This window comes from Lissotriton helveticus, chromosome 6 (genome assembly GCF_964261635.1).
Source record: "Lissotriton helveticus chromosome 6, aLisHel1.1, whole genome shotgun sequence".
NCBI classification, from domain to species: Eukaryota; Metazoa; Chordata; class Amphibia; order Caudata; family Salamandridae; genus Lissotriton; species Lissotriton helveticus.
This window is the reverse complement of record NC_136067.1, coordinates 929,902,970-929,925,832: the sequence shown is the minus strand read 5'-3', so window position 1 is coordinate 929,925,832 and position 22,863 is coordinate 929,902,970.

The window sequence follows — 22,863 nt, the reverse complement described above, 5'->3', positions numbered from 1 at the left end:
AATCAACATCTTAGCTGTCGACATGGCTGTACAGTCTTTTGTTGGAAAAGCCTCCACCCACCTACTGAATGCGCACACCACCACGAGTACGTATTTAAGGTTGTTCACTCTTTCCATTTCAATGTAATCCATCTGTATTACTTCAAAGGGATATGTTGGGGGTGCGAAATTGCCCACAGCGACGGGTGTTCCCTTCCCGGGATTGTGTCGTAAGCAAATCATGCACTGTTGTATCAAACGTGTGGCCACCGTGGAAATGTTCTTATTACTCCACACTGGGTCTAATAATTTACATATTCCCTTGGCACTTATGTGAGCTGGTCCGTGAGCCATTGTCACCACTGGGAGGACATATGCATTTGGGAGCAACCATCGTCTTTTGTCCGTTACATCCGTCCAACATTCATCCGAGTCCAACTGCCCCTTTCCATTCTTCCATTCTTTCAGCTCCTCCTCAGTCACTTTCTCTTGTATGTTCCGCACACTCTGTACAGTGTATGCAAACATGTTAACGTCCGGTACCCATCTAGCTGGTCCAGCCACAAACATTCGTGGGAGTCTTGTCCTAGCAGTTTCCTTAGCTGTTTGGTCTGCAAACGCGTTTCCCCGCCCTACGTCATCCACCACCGCTTTATGTGCACTACACTTTATTACTGCTAACCGTTTGGGAAGCGTTAGGGCTGTCAGCAGTCGTAATATCAATGGGCCATGTTGAATTCGTTGTCCATGTGATGTCAAAAATCTCCTCTCCGCCCACAGTCTCCCATAACTATGAGCCACGCCAAAAGCGTATTGGCTGTCAGTGTAAATGTTCACGTCCAACCCTTCACTCAATTCACATGCACGCATCAACGCTATTATCTCTGCAGCTTGAGCTGAGTTGTACGGGACTCTAGAAGTCTCCACCACTGTTTGTAAGGTCGTGACTGCATATGCTGCTGTTGTGGTACCGTCTGCTAGTTTAAAACAAGACCCATCAACATACAGCTCCCGTCAGGGTCATCTAAGGGCTTATCCGTCAAATCTACTCTTCCTTTTGTTTCCTCTTCTGTTCGGAACAGGCAATCATGCACTTCATCATCTTTCTCATCTGAAGGGAGAGGCAGTAGCGTGGCTGGGTTCAGGGTAGCACATCTTTTTATCGTTACATGTGGGGCAAATAGTGTCATCTCATAACCAGTCAGGCGGGCACTAGTTAAATGCTGCGTCTGTGTTCTGTTTAGCAAAATGTCCACCGCATGTGGTACCATTACCGTAAGAGCTGAACCCAGTACGAGCCCTGCCGATTGTCTTATCGAGACTGCAGCAGCCGCTGTAGCCCTTAGACAGCTCGGAAGCGCTCTCGCCACGTTGTCAAGCATTGCGGAGAAGTAAGCAAACGGTCTCTGTTTCCCTCCAAAATCCTGTGTTAAGACAGACAACGCGCAACCTTCCGCCTCGTGCACATAGAGTACAAAAGGCTTCTGGTAATCAGGTGTTCCCAAAACAGGTGCAGAACATAGAGCAGTTTTTAGTAGCTCAAATGCTTCTTGACATGCAGGGGTCCAAGGTAGGGGCTCGCGCACTTCTTTGGTAGTCAGATACAGAAGGGGTTTTGTTAGTAAAGCATAATTAGGTATCCACTGGCGACAGTACGATGTTATGCCCAAAAATGCGCGCACCTCTCGCTGTGTGTTAAGTACTGCCATGTTAGTTATCGCCTTGACGCGCTCCGGTGTCAGCCTTCTCCCGTCCTTCGATAGGAGATGACCGAGGTAGGTGACCTCCTGTCGACAATATTGGAATTTAGGGAGAGACACCTTGTGTCCCTTACAAGCCAAATGGTGTAACAATTTAACAGTAGACTCACGGCATCCCTCCTCATTGTCGGATGCAATGAGAATATCATCCACATATTGCAACAAGACATTGCCCTGTGGGAGCTCCAAGTCATCCAACTGTGCTTTTAATGCGTGGCTGTAAATACTAGGACTCTCTGTATAACCTTGAGGAATTCTACAAAATCTAAAACTTCGGCCAGCCAATGAGAATCCGAAGAGGTAACGGCTATCCGGATGCACAGGTATACTAAAGAACGCATTCTTAAGGTCCAGCACAGAAAAATATTTAGCTGAGGGAGGTATCATAGTCAAAATGGTAGTAATATCAGAAACCACTGGGTACTGGGGCTCAACAACCTTGTTAATGTAACGTAAATCAATCACAAAGCGATAGACATCCGGTGCACCCTCACCTGCCTCACCTGAGGGTCTTTTAAGTATCGGGAGAATTGGACTATTACAAGTATTCGAGTCCGTTTCCTCTACTACCCCATACCCAATCAAATCCTGTATTATCTGCAACAAAGCCTTCTCTCCATCCCGGGATATCTTGTATTGGGGTATGCGAGGTAGCTTCGCCCCCACCTTAACATTTATGGACACCGGTGCAATGTCCATTTTTCCCACATCGGTATCGCTGCTAGCCCACAGACTCGCAGGGACATCCCTGAACTCAACCGGGAGGGGCTCTGCCTTCGAAAAACATTGCTGCGCACGCGCAACGGAAGGGCCCAACGTGAGGTACACACCATCTGGGGAACAGTAAATCGTAGCATTCAGCCTTTGCAACAAGTCCAAACCCAGTAAATTCTCGCCACAATTCGAAGTCAAAAGGAAGGAGGAATCAATAGTGAAGGGGCCAATCGTAAGTGCTAGGGGCTTAGAGATGGGGCTAACCACTGGGGTACCAGAGAACCCCACTGAAATATTAGTCTTGCCAGACAGAGCCGCCCCTGGAACCTGGGAACGTGCTACAGAACTTTTCGTAGCACCTGTATCCAATAAAAATTTCTGATGGGATCCCGACAAGTCTGCCGTTACATAAGGCCCACGTTGGTCAACATCCACAGAAACAGGCCCTACGCTGTCCTAGTTATAGGAAAATCCTGTCAAATCATCCATAGCGTATGCATCGCTGTAGAACTGTCGATCCCTGCAGTCATCGCCTTCCCTCTGAAAATGCTGTCTATCCTTTCCTCCGTCAAAATAATTTCCTCCCGGTCTCCTGCCCTCCTCGGACTGTCTAGTATCCTTATTCACATCTCCCCGACCCCGTTCTCTGCCAGGTCCAGCATGGGACCGTAGCAGTGGACAGTCTTTCCACCAGTGCCCTTCCTGTTTACAGTTAGCGCACTGGTTGGGTCCTAAACGCTCTCTCCTCTCTCCCCTTCCGTAGCTACTTCCTCGACCAACCAACACAGGCGGGGCACCCCGTCCTCTGCCCTTCGCCACTTGCTGCAACAAAACCTTTGTCTTTAAATCTTTCGCCTTCTTTTCTTGCCTGTCCTTATTCTCATTTTCTCTATGTTCATAATACTGGGCCATGCTCAAAATCCCTGAGGGGGTAGATGTCGTCCATGTACTCTCTGACGCTTGCAGTCGGGCCGATATTTCTGGCAGCAGATTCGTAACAAATCTGTTAACAAAAAGACGTAGCCCTCCATCTTGAGATATATCTTGCCCGCTAAAATCCATAAACGTTTCTTCAAAACGGGTGAAGAATTCTGAAACTGCCTCATCCTTCTTCTGTCTGCAAGCCGTAAACTTATCCCAATCTACCTTCTTGGGAGGGATGAGTGAGTGCATATATTTAATTATGCGCCCTGGTAACGCTAATATCTCAGCCTTCGGCTTCTCACCTGGCTTTCGTTCCTTATCCCAATCCGTAAATTCTTCCCAAGTACCGCCCAACTCCTCTCTATGCTCCGAACCCTTCACCTGTCTCCACACGTCCACAGGAACCAATAATCCCAAAAATAATTCAATATCTGCTAAAGTCATTACTGTTGAGGAAGCTGCCTCCGTTAGTTCTTTGTAATAAGCTGTTGGATTTTTTCTCGAGTCGGGTAACTGCGCCTTCAAAGCTAACACCTCGCTCCTTTTGCAGGGCGTATACACCCATTGTTCTTGGAAATGAGCATCTATACGAGCTCTAGTATTTCAGGTACGTCAGGGTGAAATATAGGGTGCACTTCACGCATCGGATGTATCCCAGGGGAATGGGTCTCACCTGCCGCTGTTAACTCATTCCTGTACTCCAACAAGTACCTCAGACTACGGAGTACCTCTGTTACTCCAGTGTTAGCCCTATGAGCATGAGTCTTAATATCACGAAGAATCGCTGGCGCCTCCCCACCATATCCCTGCTCCCACAGCGCTATTAGTGTCGTTGACATGTGCCACAAAGCATGCTGTTGCATCAAAGGCTCATAATCTTTCATAGTAGACCAAATATCCTCTAGTGAATAAATATTATTCCTGGCCCATTGACAAGCTTGATTAGCTACCATGGTCTTCTCATCCAATCCAACATTAGCACGCGTAAGTAACTTCCGTACCTGAGTAAATAGTCCGCCTCCCGCTCCTCTAATGGGTGTTAGCAACGTGCTCTGGGGGGTGGCACTGGCAGAAACAGTGGGGATAGCAGGACCAGCGGAGAGCCCCGGGGATAGCGCAGCAGACGCAGGGCTCGTCACCAAGAAAGGGAGCAAGGGTGCAGTGGTAGAGGGAGAAGTTTGTCCCACTGCAGCGGAAGCAGGTGTACCGGACAAGGGAGGGGCACTGACTTGGGGAACTGAAACCACCGCTTGTGAGGCGGAATCTCCGAGCACGGGGTACAGGGGGTGTGGAGCATATGGGGGAGGGGGTCGGGTGTTCAAAATATCCTCCATCTCATCTATGTCCTCTTCCTTCACCACATAACACTTGTTGTCCAATAGCCTAAAACGCCTATCTGCGCGCTCAATCCGCAGCTCGTTCTCTTTCTTAGTATGTTCCCTAGCCTTCTGCGCCATGGTCTGTGCCGATCTCTTCAGAGCCACCTTCTCCTCCCTCATCTGTCGTTCTCGTGCCTCCTTCTGCCACATCCGCAAAGAATCAAACATACTCTGACGGCTGCGCCTAGCAAACAATTTGTCTTGTAAATAATCTAATTTTGCTCCGTCAAAAGAGCCCAGTAAAGGCCACTGTAAATCCACATTATCCTTTGTATACTTATGCCACAAAGTGGAAAACAAAATGGGAGGTAAGCCATGCTTGACATACATGTCGAAATTCGGAGAGCCCTCCGCCGGAGCGGGTTGGCTCTCAGCCAATCTAACATCTGAAACCTCATCGCAACACCGAAACACCGCAATTTACTAAAACACGGCATCTTGTTCTCCTACAATCACACAACGGCACAAAGACTCACACTCATATACTCAGTTACCAACAGGTCACACTCACAGTTTCGATATACATATATTTATTACATAGAATCCGCACCAAAACACGTGTTACCAAAATGGGACAAGGCCCGTCGACCAAGTCCTGGGGAACCTGGACCCTACCGCAGACCGAACAGCACACACCCGCTGTTCCGAGACTGGGGAACCAATCCGTCTCCTGGGCAGCACTACAAATCGGCATGCACCACACCACGCGGGACCCGGCACTTTCCCGCAAACCACCGTCTTAGGTGTTCGGGTGAGCCCAAAATCCTCACGTAGCAAGCCGCTCACCAACCTGCAGTATTATCCAGTCGGATTTTTACAAACCAACGTTCCCCAATCTCCATCAAGTCTGTCAGAGCGCCATTTGCACTCTGAGTTCCCCGGAGCACACTAGCCCCAGGAGCACACCGGCTCCTCCAATCACCAGAGACACACCGGTCTCACGGAGCTCTCCGGCTCCTTCAACCACCAGTCGGACCACTTACCTTCTGTGCGCGGTACCGACCTCTACCGTTCTCCACTTCCGGCTGCCTGGACCAACACGGTCAGCTCCAAAGTTCCGCCTTCTGGACTCCGGCGTAGGATCATGGACCGAGACCTCCTCCGATCAGCAGGGCGGGGCAGCGCTGCGAGAACCAAGCTCGGCATCAAGTGGGTACCCGGGCCCACCGTGCCAACCAGAGGGTCTCCGGCCTTCTGCTACCCGCTTATGGGTGAGAAAGGTCCTAATCGCGGAGTCCCTGTTCGGGCGCCATCTGATAAGCGTGGCTAATTCCACCCGAGTGACTTACCTCACTCACCTATAGTTACCCAAGAATAAGTCAGCCGGACAGTGGAGAAGAATAACCAAAGCAAGTTTATTAGGCCACAAACTCCCATATGAGAGGGCCCTATATCGACCTCACCCCTAAGAGTGTGTCGAGAAGGACTGACTCACATCATCATGGTGATACATTATAATATGAGAAGGCAGAGTAAAACACGCCCATAATGGAAAAGTACTGGTCCCACAAAAGTGTAGACAATAGCCTCATACAAGAGGCATCTGCACCTGCAATAGCAACACTTGTTATCATCTCCCAAGGACACAGAGCCAGGCCGCTACATCTCCAACACATGAGAACGGCCTGATAAGGAGTTTCGTTAGCAGGAGTTTCAGCTACAGTAAACCAAGAAATGAAAATATGCTGACATGAGGAATTATTCCTATTCCTACGGGAGGGGGGATGAGCAAGTGCAGTTTGCACGCATAGAGAGAAATGATTCAAAATGGTGGCACACAAGCTAAGCTAAGAACACTGAAATGATGTCACACGCATAAGTGAATAACTGAATAATGAGAACATAAACGTAAATGCGTACATACAAGTAATTAGTTAAACACATTCCGCTAACTCATAAGCATAATGTACGAAGGGGGCGGGACTTGAAATTGACGCCTATCAGAACAAACTATAAAATTATAGAATTTCCAAGTAATTTGTAAAATATATTATTGCAATAATAAAAAGGTATGCTTGCGTTGGTGTGTATTACAAGATTGCCACTTCTAGCATATTTTTGTGTCCCCATAAGGAAAACACACTCCCCACGGAAAAAAGGTTTCTCTACACACCGATTCAATATGCGAGCAGTGTCCCCACATTTCCATCCTAAACAGACAGTAAGGCCCTTATCATGACGTTTGTGAAAATCACGCACCAGAATTTGTCAATATCACAAAGTACAGCAATTTCAAGATGCAGGGCTAGCGGCTATTAAGGGTTTCACACTCATGAAGGGGGATTTACCATTGAAATGAGTGTTTACTCACCAAATGTCACAAGTATCTCTTCCAGTTCGAGCCCTTTTCTCTTTCCACACATCCTGGGATCCCGATTTGCAGTCACCGGCATTAGTGTATTGTGAAACCCTTCTCAACCAGCAACCAAAGTTCTTCTCAGAGTGATGTCACAAGCAAACCTTAAATTAACCTGTGCTCAAACCCCAGGTAGCTTGGTCAGCACTTCAAACAGTACAAAAGTGAAAACACACCTTAAAAGGGTCCCACAACAGTGTTAAATAAATAGAGTATTTTTAAATGAATAAAACAAGAACAAAATGACAAAAATCCAATCAGCAAAACTGGGGATATTACATTTTTAAAGATTTTGGTCAAAATAGTGCTAAAAGGCATAAAGGGCCAAATGTGGATATCTAGCCATGCTGGACTTGGACAAAGTCACAAGTTCAGACTGACCACAATGGAGCTCGGGCCACTACAGGGACCCAGAAGGCCAGCTGAACAAATTACCTTCAATCCTGGTTTGCTGAGCTTTGCGAGGATCCACATAGAAGAAGTGTTGGGCAGCCAAAGTGATGTGTCAGTTCTAAGATGCAGTGAGAGGTCCTGTTGTGTCATCATCAAAGATCCCGTTGGCGAGGGCTTGCAATGTGGTGTCTGGAGTTGGGGATGCATCGTGCAGTCGGGCAATGCGTCAATTCCCCTGGGTCGACAAAGGCTGCAAGAACTTTAGACCTACTTCCAAGGGCTCAGGACTGGGGTGGCACCACTTGGCAGGGCAGACTCACAGACAACAGAGTCCAGGTGCAGCTGCAAAGTTGTTGGAGCCTTCTGTCCCCTGAGGCTCAAGTCAGGAGAGTTGACTACTAGCCCTTGGAGACACTCTGGTGTTCTGGGTTCAAGAGATGCAGGTCCAGTCCTCACCCAGGTAGGAGGGCAGCAGGCAGCTGGGCAGCACCCCAAATCAGTAGCACAGCAAGGCAGTAGTCCAATAGAGTGCAGTCAGCAAAGTGAAGTCCTTCAGCAGACAGCAGTCCTTTTTAGCAGAGTTGCTTTTGAAGTTGATAAGAATCTTCTATAGGTTCCCCTTTGAAGTCCCCAGGCTTCCTGCCTTCCCTTCTCTGGCTCCAGACTAACTAAAAGGAGGTATGCAGCCCTTTAGGTGGAGGCAGGCCACAGCCTATTCAAGTGTAAATGGGGATGTGCTCAGCTTCTCTCCCCTATCCTGCCAGTTATGACCCATCCAGACACTCCTAAGCTTCCTATTGTGTGTGTCTGTTTAGGTGGAATACAAACAAGCTTGACTGTCAGTTACACCTAGTCATGTCACCCAGGTGCAGGCTATAGCCAGTAAATGGCTATGGTAGAAAAATGCCATATATCTAATAGTAGCATTTTCATAATTGTAATTTAATATCCAACAGCACCATAAGTTAGAATTTCTCATTACAATTCCAAAGACACAAAACATAAACTGGTTACTCGGTCCCATTTAGAAATGACAGCTAATTAAATGTAATATTGTAATTCCAATGTTAGTCTATGGGAGAGGTAGACTTTTCAGTAGTGAAAAAAACGAATTTAAGAGTTTTTCACTGCTAGGAAATGTGAAACTTAAAAATACATGCCCTACCATTTAAATGCATCGCACCCTGCCCTCTGGCCTGTCCAGGGCCTAACCTAGGGATGACTAATATGTATTAAAAGGAAAGGTTTGGGCCTGGCAAAATGTATATTTGCCAGGTCGACATGGCAGTTAAGCTGCGCACTCAAGCTCTGCAATGGCAGACCTGAGACATGTTTAAAGAGCTACTCAAGTGGGCGGCACATTCAGTGCTGCAAGCCCACTAGTAGCGTTTGATTTACAGGTTCTGGCCAAATATAAAGCCACTTTACTAGGGACTGATGAGTAAATTAAATATGCCAATTAGGAACAAGTCAATTCCACCATGCTTTAAGGAGAGAGCACAGCACTTTAACCAGGGCCACTGAAATGATGTGATTGTGCTGCTGCAGCAATTATCGCATAGTTATAGACTTGCCGCTTTTGACACATAATCCATCAGCTGCTGCGTAATCTGCAGATTTAAAAAAAAAAATTCATTCAAAATGTATCAAAAGTTGCCAAAAATGGGACAGCACGCTGCAGTGCACTAGAAAGCCCTTTGCTACGCTGGACAGGTCACCTTGCTGCTGCTTATTGTTATATTTGGGTGCCAAATGGGTACTGAGGCGATGCAATAAAAGTATGCAGGCTGTTACCAAATTTAAAATGTAAAAAAAACGAAATAATACTATTACAAAATGTGCTGCACTATGCTGCATAATTACCCTTTTCTTGACACATTATTTGCTCAACAATGCCACATAATTTGGCCCTCTGCTGCTGTATAATTCCAGTGTCCCTGACATTAGCACCGGATTGCAGTGGTAAACTGCACAGAGTCCTAAGGCCAGCAAAAACGAATTCAGTAAAGAATAGGAGGGGGAAGGCAAAAAGTTAGGAGGGGACCCTGCAGAGAGGGAAAGGTTCAACAGATGAAAATAAAAAAGAATGAAAGCTGGATACATGTAAGAGAAAAAGACTACTGGTTCAAGAAAACATAAATGATATTTGGAGTATCCTTCTGAAATATTTGGCCACATGCATCATTGTAGGATTTTGCGATTCCTAAATTGCGAAAATTAAGGAATCGCAATTTAGGAATTGCAAAATCCTATGCATCAAGAAATCTCAAAAGTTTTTGCGATTTCTTAATTTTCCATATTTGCGATTCCTTAATTGCGAATCGCAATTAAGGAATGGCATTACATTGATTCCTATGGGCCGAGAGGCCCATAGGAATCAATGGAAAGGCATTAACTTTTTGCGATTTTTATTTTGCTAATCACAATTTGTTGATGCATTTCAAGGGTGCTGAGGGGGGTCCAAAGGACCCCCCTCTGCACCCTTGAAATATTTTTTTATGTGCAAGTTTCACACACACATGTCCAAAGGACATGTGTGTGTGTGTAACATGACACTTTCAAAAATGCTTTTTTGAGCATTTTTGAAAGATTTTGCAAATTAACACGCGGGTCAAGCTCGTGTTAATTTGCTCCTCCTATTTGCGAATTCGGAATTTTTTAAACATTCATTCATTGCATTTAAGGAATCGCAAAAATGAGATTCCTTAAATGCAATCGCATTTTTACAAATCACCAAAAATTGCGATTTTTGAAAAATTGTTTAATACATCCAAAAAAGTGATTTTGGAATCGCAAACGGCCGAATTTTCCGATTCGCACCGTTTGCGACTCCAAAATCGCTTGATGCATGTGGGCAATTGAGTTTTAAATATCAGCCTGACAAAATAGGGGATCAAGAGTATGTACAGGTTTAGCATTATTAACTCTACTCCCTTGTACCTTGATACATATGTCCTCAAGGATCTTAAATGTAGAGCTAATAGTGAAAACTCTATGCTTACCTATCGATCATTATTATGTGATATTATGTTAGTCCATATTCTGCTTTCAATACGTTGGCAAACGATATTATATCACTCGGTTTTGTGAAGTACATCCTAACAGGACAATGACCTTAAAAATAATAGTGGTGGAACACCTCTTTTAAAATTAAGACACTCCAAACCCCATTTTGCACACAAATGTTGCTTCACTAAGGAGAGATGCTTTTCTGCACCTAATGTGTAATGAACCTATCAACCGCTATGTCTTGCGCACTTGTATAAACTTGAAAAACCCTGAGGATTTTATTAGTCTGTGGCCTCTTTTTACAGCAAAGCCTGTCACGTAGTGAGTTTATATGAGTATCACACACCTGCAGCCTGTGGTACAATTAGTGGAGTTTTGAGTTAGCTGGTCTTTTCAGGATACATTTCATAAAGCAATGTGCTGTACAGCTCATCTGCCTTACTTATCTAGTTCCCTGAAACCGGTGAGGGAATCACTGCCCTTAGTCAAAAAAAGAATAAGGCGATGCAAGGATATGTGGCTAACTGTCACAGCTGCCGCCTTTGGAAAATGGGCACTAGGATTGAGACCTCAACATTCTATGATTCTGCGCAAATCACTTGGGCCAAGATTTTTTAACATTTGGTGTTGTGGGTATGTCACATTTTTGGCGTAGCCAAGGCATAAAATATATTCAGGGATTTACAAATTCACGCAAAGCCTGATGTGCATGACTTTCAAAAAAAAGAAAAAACGCAATGCAGTGTGTAGAGCTGCCTTGCTTTACTTTGCTTTAGGAGGTGTTACATGTGTGGAGTGTGGGTTTCCCGTGAATCTACCCATGTATTTTGATGCAAAACCAGATTTATTAAATTACTAGCAGCCCGTCCCGACGTTGTCCGGGTATGAATTGCTGCTGGCCAGTAGTATATTGTTTTGTAGGATTTCGTTTTGATAGCATTTCTTATCTGTGACAGGCCTGTGAAACACTCCGATTCACAGTGCACTGCTGATGCACTTAAGAGTGCGCGTTCAGTAGTGTGTGAACTCGAGTTTCCCTACTTTATTTTTCCTTGCAATATTATATAGCGCAAACTCAACAACATGGCATGAGCACAATTTACATTACAGAAGAACACATTCATTTGTGGTAGGCACCGGGAGACAAAGCGATTTGCCTGGAATCACAGGATGTTGAGCTGATGCCTAGATTTGAACGTAGCTCCCCAGCTCTAAAGTTCGCAATTCTAGAACTTGTGGCGGGGGTGTGTGTCTAAAAGTGTATGTCGGTGCTGGCCATCAATGAGAGAGACCTGTACATTTTTCAAATGGCAAATGGGTGGTGAAAAAATATGACTATGTTGCTGTAGATGTGGGCCGCCGTGCCACCAATGTACTTACCGGGGGGGGGGTAAACACCCATTATTCCGCAATATTCTTTCTGCATACCATCACTCCGCCTACTTTCATTACGAAAGTACCATGACTCCGCAATGCCATTAAAACGCATGGCATTACATTTTATATGCTTTTACCACGCATACATTGACAACAACATTTGTTGTAAATGCATGAATGGTAAAAGCATGTGTTTTTTTTACATGTTTGCATAAAGTAAGTATGGGTATAGGGGTATATGTTTTGGGGTACTGAGGTATATGTTTTGGGGTGTTTGGGTATTTTAAGGGTTCAGATATAAATTGGGGTTATGGGGTACAGAGGTAGTTTTAGTGTTTAGCGATATGTATGGGTTTTGGGGTACAGGGGTATTTTTATGGTTCAGGGCTAGGTTTTTGTTTTGGGGTATAGGGGTATTTTTAGGGTTCCGGGGTAAGTTTGGGTTTTGCGGTACAGGGGTATTTTAAGGGTTCAGGGCTAGGTTTGGGTTTTGGGGTACAGGGGTATTTTTAGGGTTCAGGGCTAGGTTTGGGTTTTGGGGTACAGGGGTATTTTAGGGTTCAGGGGTAGGTTTGGGTTTTGGGGTACATGGTTATATTTAGGGTTCAGGGATAGGTTTGGGTTTTGGGGTACAGGGGTATTTTTAGGGTTCAGGGGTAGGTTTGGGTTTTGGGGTACAGGGGTATTTTAAGGGTTCAGGGCTAGGTTTGGGTTTTGGGGTACAAGGGTATTTTAGGGTTCAGGGCTACATTTGAGTTTTGGGGTACAGTGGTATGTTTAGGATTCAGGGCTAGGTTTGGGTTTTGGGGTACAGGGGTATTTTTAGGGTTCAGATGTCGGTTTGGGTTTTGGGGTACAGGGGTATTTTTAGGGTTCAGGGGTAGGTTTGGGTTTTGAGGTACAGGGGTATTTATAAGGTTCAGGGCTAGGTTTGGGTTTTGGAGTACAGGTGTATTCTTAGGGTTTAAGGATAGGTTTGGGTTTTGGGGTACAGGGTATATTTATAGGGTTACGATGGGTTAGTGTTTAAGGGTGTTGGGGTATTTTAAGGAGTAAGGGTGGGTTATGATTATTGGGTGCAGGGGTATTTAAAGGGAGCAGGGTGGGATTAGCACACGATATGAGACATGGCATGAAGGGCGGAACGTACCACACGCTCCCAGCGTTTGTCATGCCCCCAGCACACGCCCACAGCACAACGCAGACACGCCCACAAAGGACTACTTTGCTGGCACTGTTCTTTTACCTTTTAAATGTATATGGTGGGCGTCTGCATAGCCTATGTCTTTCTGCTGCAACTGCCCTTTCCAACGCTTTATTGGGTGTTGTGATTGGTGCTGTGGTTCCTGAGATTACCCGCCTCAAAGGTTTGGGCTCTCTCTTTATTATATTAGTATGGATGTAAACATGGGTTTGAGCGAAAATGGTGTGCCTACTGGAGGCTGGCTTAATAAGAAGACATTTCATTATTTATCCTTGTTACCTTCTCTTTTCACGTGTGCCATTCTGCTGTACACTTACAAAGAGAAATTAGACTCAAATAATAGTTTTGGTTCAGCAAGGCATTCCTTCCTGATCAAAACTATTCTGACCACAACAATGGCCCCCTTGTATTGTGGCGCAAAGGTGTCTGCATTGGCACTAGGCTGCCACAAATGTTCCATTGCAAGGAGAGAGCAGGAGTGAGTCATGCCTTAATGAATATGGCAAATATTTGCTGTCTACATTTCACACAAGGCACCTGTTCTGCTCGATTTTTGGGCTCTATTTATGAGTGATGGTGACTTTAAGCTTGCTACCATCCTGAATCTCTATTCTTGCCTTGTGTTGGTCCTTTTAAGGCCTTTTTGCCATACCTAGAAGCATAAACTAGAGGATAGCTGCTTAATATGATGATAGATCCCTTATTGTTGACTCTAATCCATCTATTGCCTATTGGCTTTGACATAATTATGTGTCCTTTCATGATTCTACCTATAGTAGAGGGTGGATCCTGTTGTCTTGACTTTATATTACATATTGGTATGGTTTGTGTAGGTACTCTGATAGAGCTAAGTGTTATTTCATCCTTCTCAGGCCTACAAGGTCCAGAACTAGAGAGACTCCATTTTGCTTTCGGTCCCTGCAGAACTGAGATGCTTGCAGGGTAAGGGTAATGTTTTAGTTATGAGGTGTTGTTCGCCCTAAGCGAACTGGAGAGAACCGGCCAAAGCTGAATCTAATCAGGAAGAGTCTCTGGGCTCAGGTCTCTAGACGAAACAAGCAGCTGGTCACTGTGGGAGCGTCTAGCGCAAGGAGCCTGGTGCATGGGATCGATGGGAGGAGGCTGATGGCTGGAACTTTCCATGAGGAGACAGCATTCCATATTAGTGAAGTGCAGAGGCGGAGTCAGGGAGAAAGACTTTGGGTTGGAAGGAGTGCAGACGGAGAGCGTTAGAGTGCAGAAGGAGAGGAGATGGAGCAGGGGAGAAGAGACAGTGGATGCTTGGAACAGAGGGAAGACAGACAGCCAGTGAGCTGGAACCAGAGAGAGAGAAACTAGAAGCAGTAGTGAGTAGATGGTGTTCTGAACAGAGAGAGATGAAGCAATGTTTGGAGCTGAAGACAGCAGTCAGAAGTAGTTACTTATCAGGAGGAGTTGTGGTCAGCTGGAGTCTGAAGTGATGCCTTTTGGAAGAGACTGAAGTTATACTAATCTGTGAGAGCAGCTGGAGTGAATTGGACATTTGAACAGAGATAATCAGACAGAATGAAGAAGCTAGTGGAGCGAACGGTTATCAGAGCGGCAGAAACAATTAGACTGAAGCTGGAAGGCGGAGACAGTTCGTGGGGGAGAAGTGTCCAGTGCAGAGTGATCAGCGCAGATGCATGTCCAAGAGTGCAGAGGAGAATCACAGACGAGGGAGGAATCCAGATGACAGCTAGAACAAGACTCCATACTAATCAGGTGATATCTGTCCTGTTATGTTAGTGCCCATGAAACATTAACCTTGTATTACTAATCCTTTTCCTTTCAGCGGTGTGCAGTCTATTTACAGTCCCTGTTAGTAAGATGTGGATGTGGTCTTTACAGAGACCCTGCAGATCTGTGTATGTGTCTATTATGTGTTGCTATAGTGGTTATTGTAATAAAGATACCCCAGTTCTTAGTGAACCATTGTGCAGAGGTTATTATTATTAATGGAGCTAACCTTTCTTCTAGTCAGGTGCAGTCAGGTGAACGGATGCATCTCCCGTCCATGTGAATGGTAACCGAGCAAGGGGGTGGAGGAGAACTTGTATTTGATGATAACCTTTGCATAGTGAACCAGTGTACCTCTTATTCTTGTATGAAAAGGTAACCTGTTCTTCTAGTCAGATGTTACTGTGAACAGATGCTACCCCTGATCAGGTAAGTGATAACTGAATAAGGGAGAGAGGAGCTCTTGGATTGAAGGATAGGTTGTACATCATCCAAATTGGCAATCATTGTGTGATCCAGAATATTGTAGTACTATACCCCTGATGAATAGTGAGACTGATCCCTTTATGTAATGGTAATCATAGGATATACTGCCGTCTGGGTAGAGAGGTCTGGGTTCGTATGGGACCGCGAGGCCGCCGATTCTGATACTGCCGTCTGGATAGAGAGGTCTGGGTTCGTATGGGACCGCGAGGCCGCCGATTCTGTTACTGCCGTCTGGGTAGAGAGGTCTGGGTTCGCATGGGACCGCGAGGCCGCCAATTCTGATACTGCCGTCTGGGTAGAGAGGTCTGGGTTCGTATGGGACCGCGAGGCCGCCGATTGATTGACATTATAGGAAGTCTGGGTATGTATATTGGGAATTCCCTGTCCTTAGGTGGTAGATATATGTTGTTACCTATTGTAAATAGGCCCTAGGGAGGGGGAGGTGGTAACGTTCTGGCTGAGTTAGTGATGCTCTGATGAGCTGGTCCTATCTAATCAGAAAAACCAGGCAGAACAGCACCCCAACATGTTCCCTTGCTGTTTGCATGAAAGTTTAGTAAACCTGGCCTTAATCTCCCTGTGCCTAAAATAATCTTGACCTTGTGTAAAGTAATCTGGTGCTCATATGAAACGCTCCAATTCTCTTGGGTCGAGTTCGTGCTATTAAAAAAGAACATAACATGTTTAGTTGTTATAGAAGGGAATAAAACAAATCCTCGGTTAAGATGTTTGCTCAGAGGAAGACCAGCTAGTCCCAGTCTCCTTTTAATTGATTTGTTTTCTCCAAAACAGTGAAAATATCAGATGCCTGGGATTGTTGCTGCTGCACACTGTTTTGCACACATTTAAACTTTAAAATGTAAATGCGATGCTAGCAGGAGTATCTTATTGAGCCAGCAAGCATTCTATTCTTAGACAGTTTGTTTATTAAATCACATTTCATTAACTGAACTGTGCATTTATAGAGCAATCTTCATATAATCAGACTTTAGGCTGTCACACTATGGGCGTTCATATGGAACGTGTGGGCAAGTGCGCTACATTAAAGCAAATAAACATATTTAGTTTTATGGCTAAACAATAATTCTGCCATCTTGCAGTCAATAATTTCATATGGAGTTATATCATAATATGTAGGCACCTTTCTTTTATGATGATCAACTCGCCTTACAACTATTCACATTTTTATTTGTAAAGGCAACACCAGCGCCAAACACGATTTATCATGAAACATCAAACGTGTCACATATTTCAAAGCATTTCTATCGAGTTAAATCTCAATCATTTATCACCTTTTCCCTTTTATGAAACTAACTTGGTTTACTTAAGTACATAGGAGTTTTTTCCGTTTGTAAGAGAATACCACTATATAATAAGGATGTAGAATGTTTCTATATTGAACAAGAGAAAACACAAAGGTGACCTAAAATACTGTCTTAAATCAAAGCATTGTTTTTATTATTCATGTATTTATAAATTTATTGATTTAGGTATGAATTTATGTATTTTAGTAGTATTTGTTTTAAAGCTTTGGCAACTGGAGCTGAATCCTTTTTTTGATGTTTGGGCCACTTCACTTTTAAGCCTTCATAACTTCTTTTCGATGATAGGGGTACAGAACAAATAAATGTAATTTTTGTTTTACACTTATAGCTTGGTCCCAAGGGTTTGAGAGTTCTTCAGGAAGGACCAAGAAAGTAGACAAAATAAAACACCGTTGTTTTGTTGGAAAAATGGGAAAATGTGCTATGCAAGAAAATGTTTTTTCTCTAAAAATGGCAACGAAAAAAGGTTTTTCTATGCTAACATCACTATCTTCCCAGCTTTCATGAACAAGCAGGATCATAAATAAAAAAAAAATTCCCCTCAATTTTTGCATTTTTGTGAGTGGAAGTACTATTTTTTGAAGTTTCTACTTAGTTGCCACTTGTGGTAGGACCAATTGAGAAACCCATAGATGGGCCTGGAAAATTAAGCGTTTCTGAAAGTTAGTGAACAATTGCAGGTCTTGGGGAAATTCAAAATATTCTTGTGTAGTGAAGGTAATTTGGGGAATTTAGTGTTACATATATTACGTGAAATTCCTGAAATTACACATTATGCCACGTTGTATAATTACACTGGCATTCACAGCAAAAGTATAGTGCAGGAGCGCAGTAACAACGTGAACAATCAGAACATGAGTGGCTGCTGCTCGCAGCACTTATATTTTTTTTAACTACCTATTAACACAAAATACATCCTTGTGCCAAAATGGGATGCAATAAAACATTTCCTACTAAAATACAGCAAAAAATACCAGCTTTGCATTTCAGGTAATTACATGCAATTTTACATAATGTTTCAAAAATTTAATGTAATTACACCAAAAAAAAATCACATACCTCTAAAATTTGAAATTCAGCAAGAAGTCTTTTGTGCTCATGGGTTTCCCAAAGAAAGTAGCCATTGAAATAGAAATAGGCGACAGTTTTCACCTGTAATTATTTTGACTAATAATAATCAATTTACAAAAGTAATATACCATTCCTCCAGACAGACCCTTCTGGTTGCATAATTTTATGGTTGTCCAAAAACACAAAACACAAAGACAACAACTGAGCTGGTGCTTATAAGGAAATGTCATTGTGTACTGACCATTAGCTATTCATAAGGTAAGATCTAATGTTTGGAAATGGGTATGAAGGAAACCTACGCATTTTTAAATGTGACCAAACGATAGTGATTATTTTTACAACTCTGAATTTGGGGTTACCAATACTAATGTACTTACCTGCAAACCGGTTTACATTTAGAAGCCAAAAATGGAAAGAAATTCATGTCATAATGAAGAAATACTCTACACTTCTGTGTTTTCACACTTGTCCCAGTAAAATCAATATCCCACTTGTGTGGCAGAGCCTGTTGTCAGTGAAAGGAAATGTCCCAAAACACAACATGCAGACATCACATTTTTTGCTTCGAAAGTTAAATGTAGTCATTATGGTGGTGTGGCTAGCTGTGGTATTTGGGTTCAGGCTTGGCTAGGGATGTCTACTAAAGTAATACTATTTGGAATACTAGACACTCAGTGGAGTCCAGAGTGAAGTGACTTGTGTGCATCCCAATAAGGTTTCTTACACAGAATGCACTGCAAGCATCTAAGAGTTTCTCAATTCACACATTTTCCTCACATTCCTGTGAGGCAAATTTCCAACATCTACAGAGATCTATAAAATCCTGCCACCCAGCATTCCCACTCTTCTCCCAATAAGAATAGTTATTCACTTGTGTAGTTGGAAGAACTGCCAGTGAGAGGAACAGATGAAAACTGTCACCATATGAAGTCAATACACTATTGTTGTGGTCTTCACATGGTCTCTTGTTTACTTTCTTCTTTTCTCAGATAATAGGTCCAGCTACTCAAGTGGGGGTACCATTTGTATTAGAATAAGTGTGGGAACACTTTCCTAGTGGTCCAGACTGAGAGCACTGATAGTCGCAGTCTCAAAAAAAGTTGAGGATGTGAGGGAAACTCAGGTAAATATGGCAATTGCCCTTCATTTGTCATCTTGATTTTTTTTTCATTTTTTGTATACTTTCTCTGCATGAAAAACAATATTTCTGAATGGGAAAAATTGAGTTACTGGTTAAGGTGAGGGAAACTCTACTGAAACTGCAACCACAATCCTTGTCAGGGTGAAGCACAAACAAACCACAGATTAACCTGTGTTCAACCCTCTGGTAGCTTGGCACCGAACAGTCAGGCTTAACTTAGAGGCAGTGTATAATGTATGTATGCAGCACTTCAAACAGCAGAAAGTGAAATCACAACACAAGAAAAATTCAACACCAATTTAGAACAATAGAGTAAGTTTTAGTAAATGAAACAACACCAAAACTAAAATAAAATACAACCAGTGGAACTAGCGATATGCAACTTTAAAGATTTCATTAAATACAGAGCCAAAAAGCACAAACTGCCAACTGTGGATATCTTGTTGCCCGAGACCAGGACACAGTCACAAGTTCAGGCCAACTGCGAAGTTGTGCGAGCCGGATACATGGACCAAGTTAGACACACTGAGCAAGAGTATCTTAAATCCTGGTTGTGCAGCGATTCAAGGTGCTGCATTGAGGATGCATTGCGCAGCTGAGGTGAAGCATCAATTCTGAGGAGTTGTGAAGCTGCGATGTGAGGTCCTGCATCATCGTCGACTATCCTATCAATGAGGGCTTGCCATGAAAAGTCTGGCATTGAGGATGCATTACTCAGTTGAGGCGATGCTTCGGTTCCAAAGAACTCTGAGGCTGCGATGCGAGAACTTGCTTCATCGTCGAGGCTGCCATCATTGAGAGATTTGTGATGTGAGGTCCTATGTCAGTGAAGCTTTGCACAGTGGCAGTTCTGATGCGGGTGGCAAGGTCACTGTGGAGTTCTTCTGCTAGGAGAATGTTCACAGTAGAGGTGATGTCTTGGTTCTGCTCAAGTTTGGGCCACTCTTCAAAGGAGATGTGTGCTTTCAACTGGATCCACAGATGATCTGGCAGAGCAACTTAAGGCCCACTTACAAGGGTCAAGGACAGGGGTGGCACTACTTGACAGGATAGGACTCAAAGATGGCACAGTCTTGGTGCTGGGTTCAAGGTTATTGGAGCTTTATGTCGCCTACTCAGGAGGCCAGCAAACTAGCCCTTGGAGTCACTCTGTGGTCCTGGCGTCACCAGATGCAGGTCTAATCCTCTCACCCAGGCAAGAGGGCAGCAGGCAGCAAGCATGCACAGCTGGACAGCAGTCCTTCAGAGCAGCAGTCCAGGAGATTGGCAGTCCTTTCGGCAGCACAGTAGTCTTTTATTCTGGCAGAGTATCAACAGGTCGAGAAGCATACTGAAGATTTAGTGTCTGGGGTCCTATGTTTATACTTGGCACTTCCTTTGAGGTGGGAGAATCTTCTAGAGGTTTACCTTTCAAGACCACAGGCATTCTGCCTTCCCTGTCCTGGCTCGAGGAAGTATACAGCCCTTTGTGTGGAGGCAGAACACAGTCTATACAAGTGTAAGTAGGGCTGGGCTAAGCTCTGCCCTCCCATCCTGCCAGTGATGGTGCATCCAGGCACACCTAAGCTCTCTATTGTGTGTGGCTGTATTTGAGGAATACACAATGCCTAACTATAAGCTTCACTCAGTTCAGTGACCTCAAGACAGGCTGCAGGCACTAGGGGGCAGATGTACCACCATTTTTTGCGATCACAAACAGGAGATCATCCAGTTTGCGACCACAAAAAAGGGTCCTGACATGTACAAACACTATTTTGCAAGTCTCTGACTCGCATAATAGTGTTTGCCACTCGTGCTGCTAGGTAAGGGGCGTCGCTTCCTCTTAGTGAATCTCAATACAATATACTATTGTTTTGCAACCACATTTGCGCTGCAAAAAACTCACAGTTTACCACCTACTTTAAGTAGGTGGTAAACCACTTGCAAACGAGAAGGGGTCCCCTTCCCCTTTGTGAGTGTTTGCGAAAATATTTTTTAAGAGCAGGCAGTGATCCCAGGGACCTCTGCCTGCCCTGAAAAATGAAACTAAAAAGTTAAATTTTTCTTTTTTAAATGCATCCTGTTTTTCTTAAAGAAAAATGGGCCGCATTTTTTTAAAACTACTTTATTTAAAGAGCAGTCACAGACATGGTGGTCTGCTGAACCCAGCAGGCCACCATACCTGGGCGGGCTAGCCATTCTCTATGGGGTCGCAAATTGTGCTTGCCTCATGAATATTTATGAGGCATGCAATTTGCAACCCCATTGGGAAGCGCAAACAGTGTCTGAGACACTGTTGTTCATTCACTTTTGCGAGTCACAAATTGTGAGTCGCAATTCAATGCAATTTGCGACTCGCAAAAGTGAATGGGCGTACATCTGGCCCTCAAAGGTTAAGACAGCAAAATGCAAACTTTTTAAAAGTGGCATATTCAAAATTTTAATTTAAAATCTGACTTCACCATAAGAGATGGATTTTCATTACAATTCCAAAGACGCTGAAATAAACTGGTCATCTGCTCCCATTTTAAAGTTATCACTTATGAGATGTAGTAAGGTAACTCCAGGCTTTATAGAGGCACACAATACATTTAAGAGATTTTCAGTGCAAGGGCATGTAAAAGTAAAAGGTACATGTCCCACTTTTTAAATACACTGCACTGTGCCCTCAGGGCTGTCCAGGGCCTTACCGAGAGGTGACTTACATGCATCAAAATGGAAGGTGTGGGCCTAGCAAAAGGTTTATTTTGCCAGGTAGACGTGGGAGTTTAAAACTGCACACACAGGCAGCTATGGCTGACGTGAGACACATTTAAAGTGCTACTGAAATGGGCAGCACAGTGCTGCAGCCCCACTAGTAGCATGTAATATACAGGCCCTCAGCACAGGTAGTGCAATCTATTAGGGACTCGCTCGCAATCCGAACCAGAAAAAAGGAATTACAAGTTAATTTATGGGCCCAACTACAGAGAAGTAGCATCCTAAAGGACAGTACAGCCTTCTGGCAGATAGTAAAATCTCCTTTTCTAACAGAAAAAATAGACGTACCATCTCTAGACGTCGCAATCAACGCAGGGGAATGGGTGCAATACTTTTCTGAGGTTTTTAGTGGAAAAAAGGTTCCTGAATCAGAACATCTGGATTCCCTGATACCAGTGAAATACCCATTAGCCCTCCACTTTACACTGAACGAGACGGAGAAGGCAATAAAAACTGCAAAACCCGGAAAAGCACCAGGACCGGACTCCCCATTGACCTTTTTAAATACATCTCAGATTTGTGGTCCCCATTACTTACCAACGTATTGAATGCGGCAAAGGAGATCGGGTTGGTCGATTCCTGGCCGACTTCGATACTGGTTCCTATATTTAAGAAGGGAGATAGAGACAGTCCTGCCTGCTACCATCCCATCTCACTCCTGGACTCGCTCGGGAAGATGGCAGGGCGCATTCTTCTCGACCGTCTCCAGGAGTGGACGATCGACCATGGGGCAATCTCAGATCTGCAATACGGGTTCAGGGCAGGACTGAGTACGGTGGACCAGGCCCTAAACTTGACTTTACTGGCCGGAAAGTACGTAGATGCAAAATGCTCTTCTCTACATATGGTATACGTGGACCTCACAGCAGCGTTCGACTGCGTTGAACACTCAAGATTATGGACAATTATGCTGCAAATGGGGACTGACCCACCAATAGTCGATTTCCTTCGTGAACTATATACAGGGGCAACGGAAAGAGTGAGATTTGGGACTGGCGGCCAGCTAACTGATAGCTTTCTAATAGAGAAGGGGGTCAGACAAGGGTGTGTGTTGGCCCCTTTCTTATTTACTTTGTATACTAACGGGCTAGAGGATACAATGTTAGAGGGTGCAGAAGATCTTCCAGCAGCCGGTCGTCGGCAGATACCAGCTTTATTATATGCCGACGACGCGGTGATCCTAGCCCGAACCCCACTCCAGCTCCAACGGGTTTTGAACAAGTATTGCTCATTTATGGCCAGCTTGAA